The sequence below is a fragment of the Taeniopygia guttata genome, chromosome 13 (assembly GCF_048771995.1).
Source record: "Taeniopygia guttata chromosome 13, bTaeGut7.mat, whole genome shotgun sequence".
Taxonomy (NCBI): Eukaryota; Metazoa; Chordata; class Aves; order Passeriformes; family Estrildidae; genus Taeniopygia; species Taeniopygia guttata.
Genome location: NC_133038.1, coordinates 16,642,170 through 16,658,509, shown reverse-complemented (window position 1 = coordinate 16,658,509; position 16,340 = coordinate 16,642,170). Strand labels below are relative to the sequence as shown.

General features: G+C 52.4%; 1 protein-coding gene across 6 annotated transcripts in view; it reads right to left on the bottom strand.

The window, feature by feature from the left end:
• Nucleotides 1-15,122, bottom strand: part of SIL1 (SIL1 nucleotide exchange factor) — a 98,257-nt gene extending 83,135 nt beyond the window's left edge. The window contains exons 1-2 of one of the 6 annotated variants that reach the window (XM_030283955.4): nt 15,013-15,110; nt 10,768-10,905 (exon numbers count right to left, since the gene is read on the bottom strand). The gene's annotated coding sequence lies outside the window, so the exon portion shown is untranslated. The other 5 variants (XM_030283954.4, XM_030283959.4, XM_030283957.4 and 2 more) reach the window with 5 other exon arrangements.
• Nucleotides 15,123-16,340: the final 1,218 nt, after the last annotated feature.

Below are 16,340 nucleotides of genomic sequence, written 5' to 3'. Positions count from 1 at the left end.
GCCTGGAGGTTTCCCATAGGGACTGCCAAGCCAAGGAACGCCCTGCCACTCCCTGCAGGGCACCTGGAACAGAGGTGCCCCAACAGTGGGCACGCCAAGGACTCCTCCAGCTGCCCTATCGATCTGCCAGGAACCAGGAGCTGTGAGCTTTATGAAAAATGCATTTTCTCACCTCTCCACAGAGCACCAGTCAGTGGTGTCAGCTCTGACTCCCGTGACAGCCCAGGGGACAGGGAGCAGCAGGGAGCAGGATGGCACACGGGCAGCAAACATGGGGCTCGCCTGCTGCTCTGGAAATGTGGTCAGGAATGGCATGGCACAGCAGCTTGTGGACTGATTGCATGGGATGCCTGGCTGGATCCAGCCCTGGCTCAGCTCCCACACGCTTCCAGTTTTGTGGCAAGCTCCCAGCTGAAAAGACAGAAGCCACTGGGATCCACCTCATGGGTCAAACCCAGTCAGGAGCTGCCAGACTGGCAGCAAAACCTGGAATAAACGCTAACAATCCAATCTCAAACCCACCCCTGAAGGGGAATAAGCAGCTTTCTGGGGATGAACACAACATGCTGCCACACAGGTTCCCTCAGGACCAGTCCTCGCTTTGTCCCCAGTCCCTGCATCAATCTGGACACACCAATCCCCATGCTGGGGCTCAGCTGCTCCATTCCCAATGGACACCACAGTTACAAACACTGAGGTCAGCAGCAACAGCTCCCTGTGCTTGGATGAAAGGCTTGATGCAAGTTTGCTTTTTCCCTCCCTGCACTGGTCCTTTCTCACTGGGTGCAGAAGATGCCTTTGTTAAGCAATTAAATAAGCCCTGGGACAGGAATGAGCACGAAGGGAGAGCTGAGAGACCGTCAGTCTCACCATCCAGAAGTGATTCTCATGGTGGTATCCATTCCTGTATCCAGGCATTTCCCACCAAGACTGAAAAGCAACTCTTGCCCCCCAGCCATCAAAGCTTCCCCAGGACAAAGCCAAAGCAGAACAGCCAGCCACCACAGGCAGCACTCCTTCAACAGGGATTTTCCTAAGGAAATTTAAATTAAAACAAGCCCCAGGGGCTGCAAATGCAGAAGCAAATGCACAGACACAGAAAGCTGAAAGAGAACATAATTCCTATCCTCTTCTGTTCTTCACCTGCCACCTCTGCTTTGGGGAATGGTTTGTTGCCTTTTAGAGCTATTTTAGATGTTACTTGCAGCAATGTATGGAGAAAACAGTTGAAATGTGATGGTGCAGCATTCTTTTTAATTAAACAATCCCTCAGGCTCAACAGAATGGCTCCAGTCAAGCCCAGGACTGCAGGTCTGCCTCCTCGGGGGGAGATGCTGGCCCCACTCCTCCAGCAGAGCAGAAGGTCTCCCAGGCCCCTCTGGAGGTCTGCTATCACATGGCCCAGATCTTCCACAGGGTTTGTGTCCTTCCTGCTGCCATCCTGGCTTTTTGCCTTGTCAGCCTCTGCTAAGCAGAGCTTTGATCCCCTAAGCGACTCCTGGTTCAGGGACCTTCTCTCCTTCTGCTGCCCAAACATGAAGGACGTGGAGCTGGAGCTCCCCAGCACCTCAGCTTCAGACAGGAGGGCTTTGATGTGGCACTGAGTGCCTGGATCTGAGATTCCTCTGGTCTCTTCAAACAGCAGCAGAGCCACAGCTTGTGATCCATGCAAAAGAGCATTTTCCTTGGGAATGGAAGTTCACGCCAGCGTTCATCTCCACCTTGTCATGGCAGAACAAGCTGCATCGCTGCTTCAAAGAGCTCCTCAGCCTTAAATCTTTATAAAACGTTGACTAAGTGGAGAACCTGTCTCTGAACATCTCATGAATCCCAGCAGAGGTTATGAAACAGCTTTCCTGTGACTGCCTGCACTGCCACGGGACCCCGCGCGCTGCTGGAACCACAGCACCACACGCCGGGCTCCCCTCACAGGGAGCGCTGTGCTGCTCCAGGGAGATCTGCACTGACGGCTTATGGACACAGAATTAAAGAGGCACTAAAGCTCCCAGTCCAAAGCTCCCTCCTGGGCTCCATGACCAGGCTCCCTGCCCCTCAGAGCTGTGGGGTTCCCTCAGGAGCAGTACTTTAGCTCCATCCCCACGGCTCCTCAGCCACACAACTCCAAAACCTGCTCTGAGGAAGGAGGAGAACAGAGATGTAGCCAGAACTGAGTGAATTTCCTCCCCAGTTTTCTCTTCCAAGGGACAATTACTCTGTTTGTAACCTCAGTACCTTCCAGTCAATGCACTGTTTCTCATCTGGAGCTCAGACCAACAGCAGGAGATCCAGACACTCAAAAGGAAAATCCTTTCATGGACTGGCATATCCCAATAGTTGAGCAGCACTGGTCCACAGAGGGTTCTTCCTTTGACAGTCCTGGCTGTCACTGCACCTGCTGGCTCTGCAAACACCCAAGCAGCAGCCAAAGGACACAGGGACTTTCCATGCATTGGTGTTTGCTGTGAGGTAATTGGCAAAGCCAAGAGCTCGAAATCTGCTGTCAGAGTGAGCAGCAGGCTGTTCCCACACACACCCTCAGCTCTGATCAGAGGCACCTGCAGCACCTTCCTCTCTGCTGTGAAACACCAGAACATCCTGAGCAGCTGCCTGTACATCCTGGTGGTGCCATGGCAGGTGGGAACATGGCTCACCCACCACAGGTCTGCCAGACCACATCTGTACATGTCTGAGCTCCTGCCATGCTGACCACAGCCCTCACTGTCCCCTCCTGCACACAGATTTTATCCCCAGCTGCTCTGCAGAGCTCCTCCATCAGCTGCCATCTCAATGAAGCTGCTCTGTGAATCCAGGCTGTTTCAGTGACAGCCCCCACAGTGACTTCCAGTGACCACACACGGCACATGTCAAGACAAGCTTTGGCACCGATCCCAAGGAGGGAGTGAGAAATCTCCACGCACCCAGAGGCGGGCAGGGGCAGTTCCTCATATGTCAAAGGGAACAGCAGTGGGAGCAGGCCACATGTTTTCTGAGGCAAGGACCCTGTCATTTATGGAACAAATGGTACATTTAGTGTGCTATTCAGGAAGTAATAATAACTACAGTGGCCTCCAGTCTCCAGTTCTTTTAAGTCTGTACTTAAAGAAAGAGCAAAAAAAGACCAAAGCAAGCAAGGCTTCCACAAAACCCTCTGAACTGGCTTTTAGCTGCTGGACAAAAGCGTGGCAGCAGGAACTGCTCTGCATTGTCCCATCTCGTTCCTGTTTCGTAACAGCTCCGGCACTGCGGGCAAAGCACGGCAGCAGCAAAGCCCTGCTCGGGTGCTGGAGCTGCCCTGACCTCCAGCTCCTGCCCTGCCACGCTCCAGGTGTGCTCCAGGTGTGCTCCAGGTGTGCCCAGCTGCCCTGGCATGTGCTGCCTGCTGGGCTTGTTCATCCCAGGGCAAGGAGCAGGGAGCCTGCCCAGGCACCTCTGGTGTCATCATGATTTTTTGCCTTTTCTTTTAGATACCTTCTATGTATTCTCAGTGCCCTTAACATGCACACTTGTAATTCCTTAAATCTGGTAATTTAGCATAAACCTGGCATTCTGTTAAGCCAGAAAACCAAACATCTTAAAGGTCTCTCAGATGGAGGCTGGAAAGCCCTACACTATCTTGAGAAACCAAGGTCCCCTCTAAAATACATCCTTTAAACTAAAATTATTCCTCTAGTGAGGAATACTTCAAAATAGGACAATATCACGCTATTTCTTCAAGCCCCTCATTGAGGCATCTTTATTAAATACTCTAATTTGCAAGGTCTATAAAATTGTATATGTGATCTACCGTGTGTGTGCATTTCAGTGCATTCCACCTTGGCAAAGTGGTGCACCATAAAGATTCTTACTAAATACCAAGATAAAAACCCTTTATCCCCTAACGGTGTCTGGCTCTTCATTTTAAGACCAAGGAAAAGGCATCACCTGGTGGGCTCTGTGTGCCCAATGGCATCGAACAGCAGCACCTGGGCTCCAAGCACAGCTCCAGGATGATCTCCCAGGAACATGTTCCCAGCACACATAACTCTCTGTCTAATCAGGCACTCAGCCCTGTTTCGGTGGAGATTTACAGAGAGGCTTTTTTTTTTCTCTTGGAAGCAATAATAGATGGACAGCAAGAAAGGGAAGAAATTAATGAACAAGTAATCATTCCCAAAGTTGCAAATAGGAGTAATTCCTCACTCTGAGACAACTCTGGAAAACAAGATTAAAATGCTTAGGGGACATATTCTGAAAACTGCAGGTAATAGAACAGATAAAATGTATTTACACTATCTCACAGGGGACATGTACTTTTTATTCTGCTGAGGAATGTAATATTCTGCTGTTCATTGCAGAGCTAAAAGGGTGCCCTAAAAAAAGGAACTTAACAAAGGGTTTTTAATGGCAACTGGGTCTGGTTCCAGAACACAGGTTCTCCTCTGCCCCGCAGCCAACCACAACCAGCACCTGCAGACACACCCAGCACACAAACATCATTAATAATCCATGCCACCAGCACCATTACCAACCTGCAGAAGGGAGGCTGGGATGGCAGGGGGGGCTCAAAGCAACGCTCCCTGCGCTGATGTTTCCTAAGAGGAGGAGGCAGGGCTGCCTTCCTCCCCTTCCCCGCCCCGCAGAGCCGCGGCTGCCAGCGAACAGACTGCGCCTCAAGTAGCCGCCAGCAGAAACAATTTGTCATGTGTCACATCAAATAAACTCTTATGAGGCCACTGTGCTCCCTGAAGCAGACGGCTGCCAAGCTCCAAAGGAGAAATCCAAGGAAGCTGCGGGCCGGTGTCAGCCCAAGTGCTTGTGGAGCCCAGCACACTTCTTGTTGTGAGCCATCAGCCCCCGTGCAGCACCCCCATGTCAGGCAGCCACCAGCAGTTCCCATTAGGAACAAGGATTTGGTGTTTAAATTAACACTCCACATAGTCCAGAAACTCCACATTCCTCATCCAGTGGCACAGTACCTTGCTCATCCCAGGGAGGCCTGAGGAAGGTTGATACCTGTCAGGTGTCTGCAATGGGCTGCAATGGGTTATCACTAGTCTGAGCAAGTGCTTCTTCCCTCCTAGCTAGCACATGCTACAAGAATTCCCTCAAAACTGAATTACAGATTACTAATTTTTCATTTTAAATGGTCCTAGAGACTTTTTTTGGTTCATTCCCAAGCACCATTGCAGTTTCCCAGGCATTGGGCTTGTGCCCTTGTGTTGAGGCCCCTCACAGATCCCATTTACTGCACAGTCCTGCAAGAACCACTAAAGCCCAGGCCCCAGGCATGTCCTTGTCTGTGATCCTGCTGGGCAGAACAAACCCCTAGAACTGCTGTGGGCACTTCTGCGAGAATAAATCATGCCAGCAGTACTGTGAGGATCTCAAATCACTCACCTGCTCCTGCAAAGACCACCTCAAGCACTCCCTGGTCTGCACAGAGGGCACATCCCTCAGCCCAGAGCTCAGCCACTGGCTCCAGATGTTCCAGTGTGCTCCAGCTGGGAGCAGCCACCTGAGCCCCACCATAGCCAGGAGAGCCTCTCCTTCTATAGATGACAGATAATGGCCCCATAAAAGTGAGTCTGCAAGAGGCCTGAGGTTCCTGGCTGGAAGGAGATTAGTTTATGGCACAGTGAGAGCAGCCACAGGGAGAAAGGCAGGAGATCCAAAGGAAGAACAGGAGAAGCTGGAGGTGTTGCTTCAAGTCACCAGAAAGCAACCTCCTGCCCCAAACCCCAGCAACAGAACCTTGACACTGCCTATCAACAAAAAGAAGTGAAGAAAATGGGAAATCTGGCAGCCTAAAGCAAGGAACAAGGGAAGAACAAGGAATCAGGCGTGGGGCATTCCCCCACCATTAGCAGGGCCAGTACAAACCTCAGCTGTGTGGGGTTTCCCCAGTTTATTTAAAGAACATCCAGTGCCTGGTGATGAGTTATATTTATACCCCTTTTATCTGTACCAGGACTCCTCTCCAGCCACAGGGACTGGCACAGAGCACAGGACTCCATCCATTGCTCCAGGAGCCTCTCACCCAGCTCAGAACACAACTCTCAGCTGGCCCAGGCACCAGGAGAGCTGCAAAGGACTCACAGCGCTGCTTCCAGCAAGGAGCAAACACAGGCTGTGCCTGGAACACAGGAAGTGTTACACCAAGATGCCAGGGAGGAGGAGGAGGTTACGGACTCCAGTCTGACATTTCCAGCCATGCTTTTCAGGCACTTACAGCTGCACAGACATCAGGAGTCAGGTTCCCACAGATTCCCAGCCTTTGCATGCTCCAGTTTCCAGCCAGCAGCTCTCTGGACTGGGATCCAGCCCAGCTCAGTGGTGGGAAGCAGTGCCAGCTCCAGGCACAGCCCTTGCCCCCAGCCTTTGAAGGCAGGTTAAGCAGGCAAAGCTTTAGGCACCAACCCAGGACATGGCATGAACTCACATCTCTGAATGGAGACTCTTCCTCTGAAAAATTCCTGCTTTTTTCAGCTCTCTGCCTTTGAGGGATTGCTGAGAGAATCAAAGGGCTGGAGTGCAGTGGAAGTCACACTCGCATCGGGTTCCTCAGCAAACTCTGGTTCTCTTCCTGAACAATGGTAAATTCTTCAGACACCGTGAGAAAACCAAATCTGCCTCAGCCACCCCATCTCACCCTGCTCCTCAAATCTGAACAAAGGAGCCCATTTACAGCACCAGCGACAAATTTCTTTACCCAAGAACACGTGTCCAAGTGCCACACTGTGAGCACCAGGATGGTTCCCAGAAGCCTCCTGCTGATGTGGAACACTCTTCCCCAGCTCCCCCACATACACTCTGTACTTGGTTACCCCATGCTTGCTGGGAGAGGAGGAACAAAATGCACTCCAGAGCCAATTGCTGATTTCTGATTTGAGTACAACCATGGCAGCAACACTATTTTTCCCTCTCCTTCCAAGGCTGGCACATGCTATGTCCAGTTGCCAGAGAGAGGAACCTCACACCCAGCCCTTCTGTTCTGTCACCCTCAGGAGGGCCCATCTGGAGGAGCCATCACACACTAGGTACCAACACAGTATTCAAAACTACGCCCAGAAGCACTTAGATCACCCACAGCTTGTGCTGGAAATTTTCCACAGTGCAAGAGTTTATTTTGTGGGCAGGAAGAGAGCAAGAAAATTAATTAAGGCAGAGCAAGAAGAAAAAGCTCTTCCTGAAGTGAGTTAACTACACTAAAGCAGCAGTTGTGAGCAGGCCAAGTCCATTTTAAGGGCTATACATTTTTGCTTCCACAGTCTTGAAAAGGAAAATGAAGAGACTTTGTTCTATATGCATATTGTCCACCATTTGTTATTGTCTGTCTATTGATGCTCAGTTGAAAAACAAAATTTAATTAAACCCCACAGTACTGCATGGCCTGCCTTTGAAATATGCCTGCATTAGTGGATCATTACAGTAAATGAAATACAGCTTCATATCGGATTTTTCAAGTAACGTCCTTAAACTGTTACAAATTAAGCAATACTCCTGCAGAGAGAAATTAAGAGACATTGTTTTTAGCAAGGGCAAAGAGATGTTTACGGATGAAGTCTGGAAGGAGACATGGAGGCAATGAGCCGGAGTTGCCACAGGGCTCCTCCAGACCTTGTTGGGAGGGCTCTGTGTACTAGAAACTAGAAAGGAAAGAGTGTCCCAGGGCCATGCACATGGAAAGGGCAGTGTCTCCAACCCCCCAAGAATGTCTGCATGACCAGACCAGGGGTTTGGGGTGTGCTGGCACAACCTCTCCACCCAGAGAGGTGTTTCTGCATGGGGGAGAGCTCACTGCAGCCACACACCCTGCATGTCCTTTGCAAACCCGGCAGAAGCAGCAGCAGCCATGGGAAGTGAAGCCTCATAACCACTCAAAGCACTGAAAGCCTGGACACTCCGTGGCCAAGGAGAGGGATGCAGGAAGGTGCTGTTGTGGCAGGATGAGAAATACATCCACAGGGAGGAGGAAAGCAACAGGAGCTTTGTTATCTCAGGGTAAGTAAAAGCACAAGTGGGTCAGTGAGTCAGTGTTGGGCACAGTGGCAATGCCTGATGTGGAACACAGCAAAGCAGGTGAATATTGCATGAGCCTCACAGCTCTGGCTTCAAGAGATCTTCTCCTTAATAGCACCTGGGCTGATGCCAAATGTTCTTTGACGATTTATTTACTCCAAGAAATCATTTTCCCTAAATAAGAGGAGCCCATTACTGCATCCTTTTTCACGTGAGCCTGGAAAAGGCTGCACCCTGCAGCTCCTGTGGCCTCATCTCCATGGTGATGCACCAACACACACAGACTCCAGCAAGAAGGCAAACCTCCTCAAAGGAGAGGCTGAACCTCCCCAAGAGAAAGGCTGAACCTGCCCAAGGGAAAGGCTGAACCTGCCCAAGGGAAAGGCTGAACCTCCCCAAGGAAAAGGCTGAACCTGCCCAAGGAAAAGGCTGAACCTCCCCAAGGGAAAGGCTGAACCTGCCCAAGAGAAAGGCTGAACCTGCCCAAGGGAAAGGCTGAACCTGCCCAAGGAAAAGGCTGAACCTGCCCAAGGAAAAGGCTGAACCTGCCCAAGGGAAAGGCTGAACCTGCCCAAGGGAAAGGCTGAACCTGCCCAAGGGAAAGGCTGAACCTGCCCAAGGGAAAGGCTGAACCTCCCCAAGGGAAAGGCTGAACCTCCCCAAGAGAAAGGCTGAACCTGCCCAAGGAAAAGGCTGAACCTGCCCAAGGGAAAGGCTGAAGGTGGCAGAGCTCTCAGCAGCACGAGCCCTGGGACAAGGTGTGCTGCAGGTGTTGGCAGGCAGGGCTTGCCCAAGAAGCAGAGCATGTCAGCCTGCAAGCAGGCTGGAAATAAAGAAAACCTTGCAAGGGCACCTCTGGATCCATTGTATAGGAAAACAGTAGATTTCCAGCTGCTGTCCATGCCAGGGAGAAGCAACTGAGAGGTAAGTTCCTGTAGCTCTCATCAGCCTGTGAATCAATTATTTATAGGAAGAAGGTTCAGTGTATAATCATTGAAAGCTGTCAACTTCCAGCCCACACAGAGCTTCCCATGTGGAAAGGCTGCTGGTCTGTGAGCCAGGGACTCCTCATTCCTGCATGTCACAGGATTAAAATGAGCAGCTGTGGCACGAGGGGATCCATTACACTACAGCAACAACGAGCACTGGGACCCCAAGGCACTAACAGCACTCAGCAACATCAGGCAAAAGCAAAGGAATACAGCAAATGCAGGCCAGGATCCTTCCTAAAGGAAAAACACGGTGGTGAAAGGGCATTGGGAGTGATGCAACAGAGCTGGCACACAGAGCAGCTGGAGGAGACTCTGACAAGGCTCTGTGGGGCCAGACTGTTGAAGGCAAGCACAGCACTCAAACACCAGCCCAGTGCTTTCTTACCCCCACACCAAAGCTTCTATAGGGATGGACAACTCACAGCCACTCACCTGCACACCCCAAACACTCTCCCATCAGGAGATTGTGGCTTTGTGCTTCCCAGGCTGTGGCAAAACCTCCCCTGTCACTTAAGAGCAGCACAAACTGCTTGCATAGAAGATGGAGATTGCTGAGGCTCCGCACCTTCCCGAGGTGGGAGCAATCATCAGGCAGCACAGGCACCTCTGGAAGTACCCTGCTTCTGCAGTTCAAGGTTAAACACCTCCTTTGCACTCATCTCTGAATCTGCCTCTCTTTAAAGCTGCACCAGGTAATTAGAATCATTATAACTATTATTAGACCATAATATTATTATAGCATTTTTGCTACACTTGACATCTGTTGGCTGATAGATTTAACTGGTACATAAGAAATAACTGTGCAGAGATTTCTTGCAAATGAGCACCAACACGGAAGACATTAAAGCATTCTGCATTCAAAAAGTTAATTTTATGGAAGTACACTCGAAATAAAAATTCTAAAATTAAGTTAAACCTTTAAAACCTCTCGTTAAAGGAAATATTTGGGTTTAATGTAGGCAACCATTTAAAAAATCCTGACTTATTTAGAGGTTAAAGCCATATATGTGGCTTGGTATCTCCTTCAGATCAACATCTGTGTCTTCTTCCCATCTACTCCAGAGATTTCTAAATCATCCTCCCATCTTCCTTTCCCTCTCTCTGCAGCAGGCACTTGAATTATTTGGGCAAAGCCTGCACAGGGAACCAGTATAATCAGGGCTCTTACAACCTGCTGTCTGCAAATCCTATAGAATTATCAGCAAACACACATCTAGAATAAAATGCAGCTTCCTGCAGCCCTGAAGCCCAAGGGGCTTTGCAAACTAGACAATTTATCCATCACTGAGATTCAGCTGTAATCCAGAGTGGAACACAACCTTTCCATCCATATTTAACTACAGCACACAGCCCAGTGAGGAAGAATCCAACAGAAGCCATAGGAATGTTTTAGGGAGACTGAATTTTCTCCCCTGGAACTAAAATTAGGTCAGTATCAAGTTGGATACAATGATGTTTGTAGGTGCCTTCCAACTCAGAATATTCCATGAGTCAATGACTCTACCATCAGCCATGGACCCATACAGGAGAACAAAGAGGGCACAGTGTCTCCATCCTGATGATGGTGTCCCTGGTACACAAGTTACCAGCCTGGAGAGGAGGAAGACATGAACACCACAGAGGAATCCTGTGCTGTCCTTAAATTCGGTGAGGCCCAAATTCCACCCCACAGTTAGACCCATGTGCAAAGAAAGATAGAATAGTGGGTGGAAGAGCACTTCAGAAAAGGACCAATTCTTAAACTTTAGGCAGCTGAACCCAGCAGCTCAGTACTCACAGAACTCGGGGAAGGCAGAGCTGGTCCTGCTTGGGCAGAGATGTTTGCTCCAGTGGAATCTATTTCAGCTCAAATACCTCCTCTTCCTTGAGCAGCTGGCACTGAGGTGACAACAAAGGCCTGGTGCACTGAGGTATCCTGCAAGCACACACACCGTGACAGACTATTTAGGAATAAAACTGAGGGTCAATAATTTCTCCAGAGCAAGTAGTTTTCTCTTTTCCTGAGAAGAGGAACCACACAAGGAACTTGGGATTGCTTGAGGAGAAAAATGTATTTTTGCTATTTTAGCCACGTACAGACAAGTCCAACTCTCACTGAGGAGAGACCTATGGAGAGAAAAGGGAAGCAGGAGATGCTGGACACAGCTTCCCCCATGCACAGCCCACTGCTGAGGCAGCTCTGGGTGGGAAGCAGGGCTGAGGATCACCTCAGAGCTGTGCCAGTCCCAGTAAGTGTCAGCAAGAAGCCCCAGGTGAACAAAGTTCATGAAAGCTCTTAAAAATCACCTCAGCCTTCAGACAGAAAGCACAATCCCCCCTACAGACCCTGCCCATCACACCTCTAACCAGCACAAAGCAGCTTTGCACTCTATCAATCTGATGCTTTCAAAAGCCAGAGGAGCTGGGTCTGGGCAAGATCACCTTCATGAGGCCCAGTGCTCATTACTAACTAAGAAAAAAAAAGACCAACCAAAGCAACTCAACCCCACACACTCGAGGGGTAGCTATCAGCAATTCCCTGTCACCACAAGATAAATCCTTGTGTATGGGCCCTGGGAGCTTAGCCCAGGTCTGCTTCTGTTCAACCTTTCCATTAATCGTTTGAACAACGAAAGAGAAACCACTTTTATAAAACCTGAAAGGATGCCCAGGAGTTAAGAGCTGGAAGCACTCTGGAGGTCATGATCAGAATTGATAAACTGAAGAAAAGTTCCCAAAACACCCACAAATCAATAGAAAGAAAGGCAAGGAAAACAATGCAAAGAAGTGCACTTGGAAACAGCACAAACAGAGATCAAGCACACAAACAGAGTTCAGGGGAAAGCTCTCCAGACAGAAGGAACCTGGGGAAAACTGGGGACCAGAATAAATGTGCCAGCACTGTGATACCACAGCTCCAAAGAGCTGAACATCACTCTGTGATCCAGGAACAAAAAATACCCAGTTCTGGGCTCCGTGCTGGGCATCAGCTCTGAGTTACAGACAAACCAGAGGGTCAGGGCAGCCAACAGAGCAGTCAGCAGTATAAAACACGCTGCCCCCATACGAGCTGTGGAGGGGCTTCTCCATCCCTGCTCCCTCCAGAGCCAGGACCAGCTCTCAGATTTTAACAGGGTTTATTGGCAAGGACAGCCAGCCACAGGGCTCCCCGCTCTATGAAGGTAAGACATCAACTGGCTGCTCAGTTTGCTGCAAGGGCAAGTTAGATGAGCTGTCAGGCTCTGAGAGTGGGATTCCAGAGTGAACTGTGCCCTGTCCAGATCTGTACTACCATCCACCCATGTCCACCCTGGAGCCAAGTGTCTCACCTGGCTCAGGACAGGGCCACAGACAAGGAGGCTGTTCCAGCTCTGTATTTCATTTTAGCATCCTCCATCTGGCTACTCCTACAGCAGTGACAAAGCCAAATGAACAGCCTTCTCTTCCCCAAAATACAACAGAGCTCCTCATCCTGCTGAGGGGCACCCACACAACACAGACCCAGCACCAGTGTGACCGTTTCCATTCACACCTTCCTTATCCTTCACAAACAAAGCTCATCGAGCTTCATTTGCCACCTCGCTGCTGCAGCAGAGAAGCCAACAGGGAATGGGATGCTGCCCTGGGGAAGGCACGGCTTCCCAGCTTCCCTCCTCCCCTCCCACCCCACACAGCCCCACCGACCTCTGTGACTGCCTGAAGCTCACATGTGTCACCCAGCCCTGCCTATCCCAGACACCTTAACTGGAGGGGACAGTCGCTGAAAGCCATTGAAGTCATTGCTACAAGGTGTTACAAAGCAGGTGACAGCAGCTGGTGCTGCCAGAACACAGCTGCACCAAACCCAACCAGCAGCTTGGGAGGAATCCAGAGAGGGGGCAAAAGCTACAAATCTCATGCAAAAGCAGGGCTTAGCTCTCAGGAACATTTCAGATTTCCCAAAGACTCCGAGGGATTTGGGGTTTTGCTGAGCTGCCTCGTGAACCACAGCCAGAATGGATCTGACAGAGCCCCGGTGAGCAGGCGCCGTCTCCCTTGGCAGGACTGCTTCCAGAGATCCCCAGCCTTGTGTCACTTCCCACTGCAGGTGCTGAGAATATCTGCGTGTTCATAAAAAATAGCAACGAGCTATTGAGAACTTATCAACAAAGTGCTCGACAAATCTTCATTAAAGCTGATTCACGTCCCTCACGAGCCCGAGTCAAGCGTTATTTCTCAGAGGAGAACGCTGAGTGTAAGAGCTAAGGTGGGTTATAAAAGTCACAGAGGGAGTCAGGAGCACAGAGGATTAGCACATGGAAAGGCTGACTATTATCCCTAAATTTATCCCAATATTCCACTGCCTCACCAATTCTCAAGGTATGGTTGCTCTGCTTTCAACCCCATCTGCCCAACCCAAGCAGAAGCAGACAGAGACAGGTTTGGGGGTGCTGAAGTTTTCCAGGTGTTTTATTGCTCAGGCTAAAGGAATTCTCCTCTGTAAAAATGAAGAAGATGGTGGCAGTAGCACCAGCCCTGCTCTTGTGCTGCTTCAGGACACGGGGACAACACTGGGGGTTCAAAGGCTGTTCTGACAGTTCACCAGGAATCCACCAGTTCACTGCTTCCAGCTGATTTCTTCCAAAGAATCGTATTTGTATCCCTTCAAATTTAGTAAATACATGGTCACACTGACAGCAGCCTCCAGGAACTCGCAACACTGCTCTCCCACCTCTGGCAGCTGGACTCCTACGCTGAAGTGTCTGGGACAATATTTTGGATCCTCACACCACAGAAATGCCCTAGAGGCTGCTGAAAAACAAAGTGGGCCAGGCTGGGTCATTTTAAGACAGGGTTGGGGAAGAAAGAAAAGAGAGAAAAATAGAAGTCCATCCCTTAACAATGCTACTCGCAGAGAACAAATGAATTCAAATGATCACAGGGAGCAGGAACACTGCAGCAGCACATTCGGTAAATGACAGGGCGTGTCATCTTCTAACATCCTCTAGACACTTATTTGCACTTAAAAGGTTCCTGCCGGGCTGTGCATGGACCAGCCTCTTCCACAGACACCTCCATCACAGAAATGCCTCTGCAGATTATCCTCCTTTGGCAGGCACACTGAGCAGCACTGGTGCACGCAGCTCTGCCTCTGCACTGCACTTGGACTGGGTTAGTTCTAGCAGAAAAACACTGCAGAATAAATAACTTGGCCTTAAGAAATTGTATCTACAGAACTTGGTGTAAACCCAGACCCTCCAGAAGGTGGGTGGCGTCAGTGCTCTGGTGAAGATCACTCGTAAATGCAACTGCTGGTCAACCATTGAACTTCAACATTCTACACTTAAATGTTTTAAGGCGACATTTCAAACAGCGTTTATATACAAAATCCCATTTGCTCAGGACTCCCTTCCTGCCCTTGTGCAATGCATTGTTTTACCAGTTCTCCAGCCAGAGAACCATATGCAAGTTTGTACCAAAACAATTAAAACCGTTTTAAAATTTAGACCTCGTGTTAGAGAGCCCACACCCTGAAGAAACATGCAATTCAATACCCCAGAACTACTCCAATTTTTCCAGCACGTTTTTATTCCACAGCAGCCTGGGCACGCAGTAGGCCAGAGGTCACCCAGCCCACCCTCGTGCTCCAGGCAGGATCCAAATTGTGCCCGTTGGGGGAAACTCACACGTAAATATTTTTGTTTTAAACCCCTCAGTGTGAGGGATCGCAGTCCTGCCCCGACTGCGTGCCCAAGTGCCCCTCACAGGCCCCTTCGCCGCAGCCGCTGTTTGTCCTGCCCGGCCCGCCCGAGCCCTGGGGCCGCGCACGCGCCGTCCCGAACGGCCGCTCTGAGGGGAACCGGCCCGGCGGGCAGCCCCCACCCCGGCAAGGCCTCACCGCCGGCTCCGCTCGCGCGGGGGCAGCGCAGGGGAGGCCGCGGCCGGTACCGGGGCCGGAACCAGGGCTGTGTGCCGGTTCCCGGGTCCCCGGCCCAGAGCTACGGCCCGGCCCTCACGGGGCGGCAGCAACAGCGCCCACCGCCACCGCCCCACCCCGACTCACCGCTCCGCACTGCGCACGCTCCGCCCGGCCCCAGCCGCCCCGCCCCGGCCCCGCCACAGCCAATCAGCGCCGTCCCTGGCCCGGCTCCCGCCCTTGCCCCGCCCCCTGCCCCGCCCTACCCAATCAGCGCTGCCCCACTCTTGGCCACACCCCCTGAGCCGTCCCGCCCTGTCAGCACCGCCCTTGGCCCCGCCCCCGGCCTTGGCCCCGCCCCCGCCCCGCCTGTGCCCCGTGAGGCGCCGTGAGGCGGGACCGGCACCGCCCGAACCAACCGCGGTACCGCCCCGGGACAGCCCCGGTACAGCCCCGGGACAGCCCCGGCACCGCCCCGGCACCGCCCCGCCTGTGCCCCGTGAGGCGCCGTGAGGCGGGACCGGCACCGCCCGAACCAACCGCGGCACCGCCCCGAAACAACCGCGGTACCGCCCCGAACCAACCGCGGTACCGCCCCGGCACCGCCCCGAACCAACCGCGGCACTGCCCCGGGACAGCCCCGAACCAACCGCGGCACTGCCCCGGGACAGCCCCGGCACCGCCCCGGTACCGCCCCGGAACAGCCCCGGCACCGCCCCGGGACAGCCCCGAACCAACCGCGGTACCGCCCCGGGACAGCCCCGAACCAACCGCGGTACCGCCCCGGCACCGCCCCGGCACCGCCCCGGTACCGCCCCGGCACCGCCCCGGGACAGCCCCGGCACCGCCCCGGGACAGCCCCGAACCAACCGCGGCACCGCCCCGGGACAGCCCCGGCACCGCCCCGGCACCGCCCCGGGACAGCCCCGGCACCGCCCCGGCACCGCCCCGGTACCGCCCCGGCACCGCCGTGTCCCGGGCTGGGCTCGCCGCGGTGAGCCTTGTCCCGCACCGGGCTGAGTCGGGCCCGGGGTCGGTTCCCCGCAGCCGGGGCTGCCCTGAGCGGGCAGGAGCCTCCCTGGCTGTGGGAACGGCCTGTCCTGGGCAGCGGCAGCAGCCCCCTCCTGGAGAATCTGTCCCTCAGGAAGGGACAGACGGGACTGCCTGGCTGGGGGCGCCTCTGCATCGTGTCAGGTTGGACATTAGGAGGAATTTCTCCGTGGAAAGGGTGGTCAGGCCTTGGCAGGGGCTGCCCAGGGAGGTTTGGAGTCCCCAGCCCTGGAGATGTTCAAGGAAGGCCTAGAGGTGCACTCGGTGCTCCTGGCTGGTGATGAGGTGGGAATATCTGGGATGAGTGCCTGGGAACAGGAGGGGCTATTCACAGTGATCTGGAGATGTTTGCCTTACACATCACATCGTCCCTGCCGCAGGCTACTTCACCACCCCATTTATTTTTCACAGGTTTCGAGGAAGGT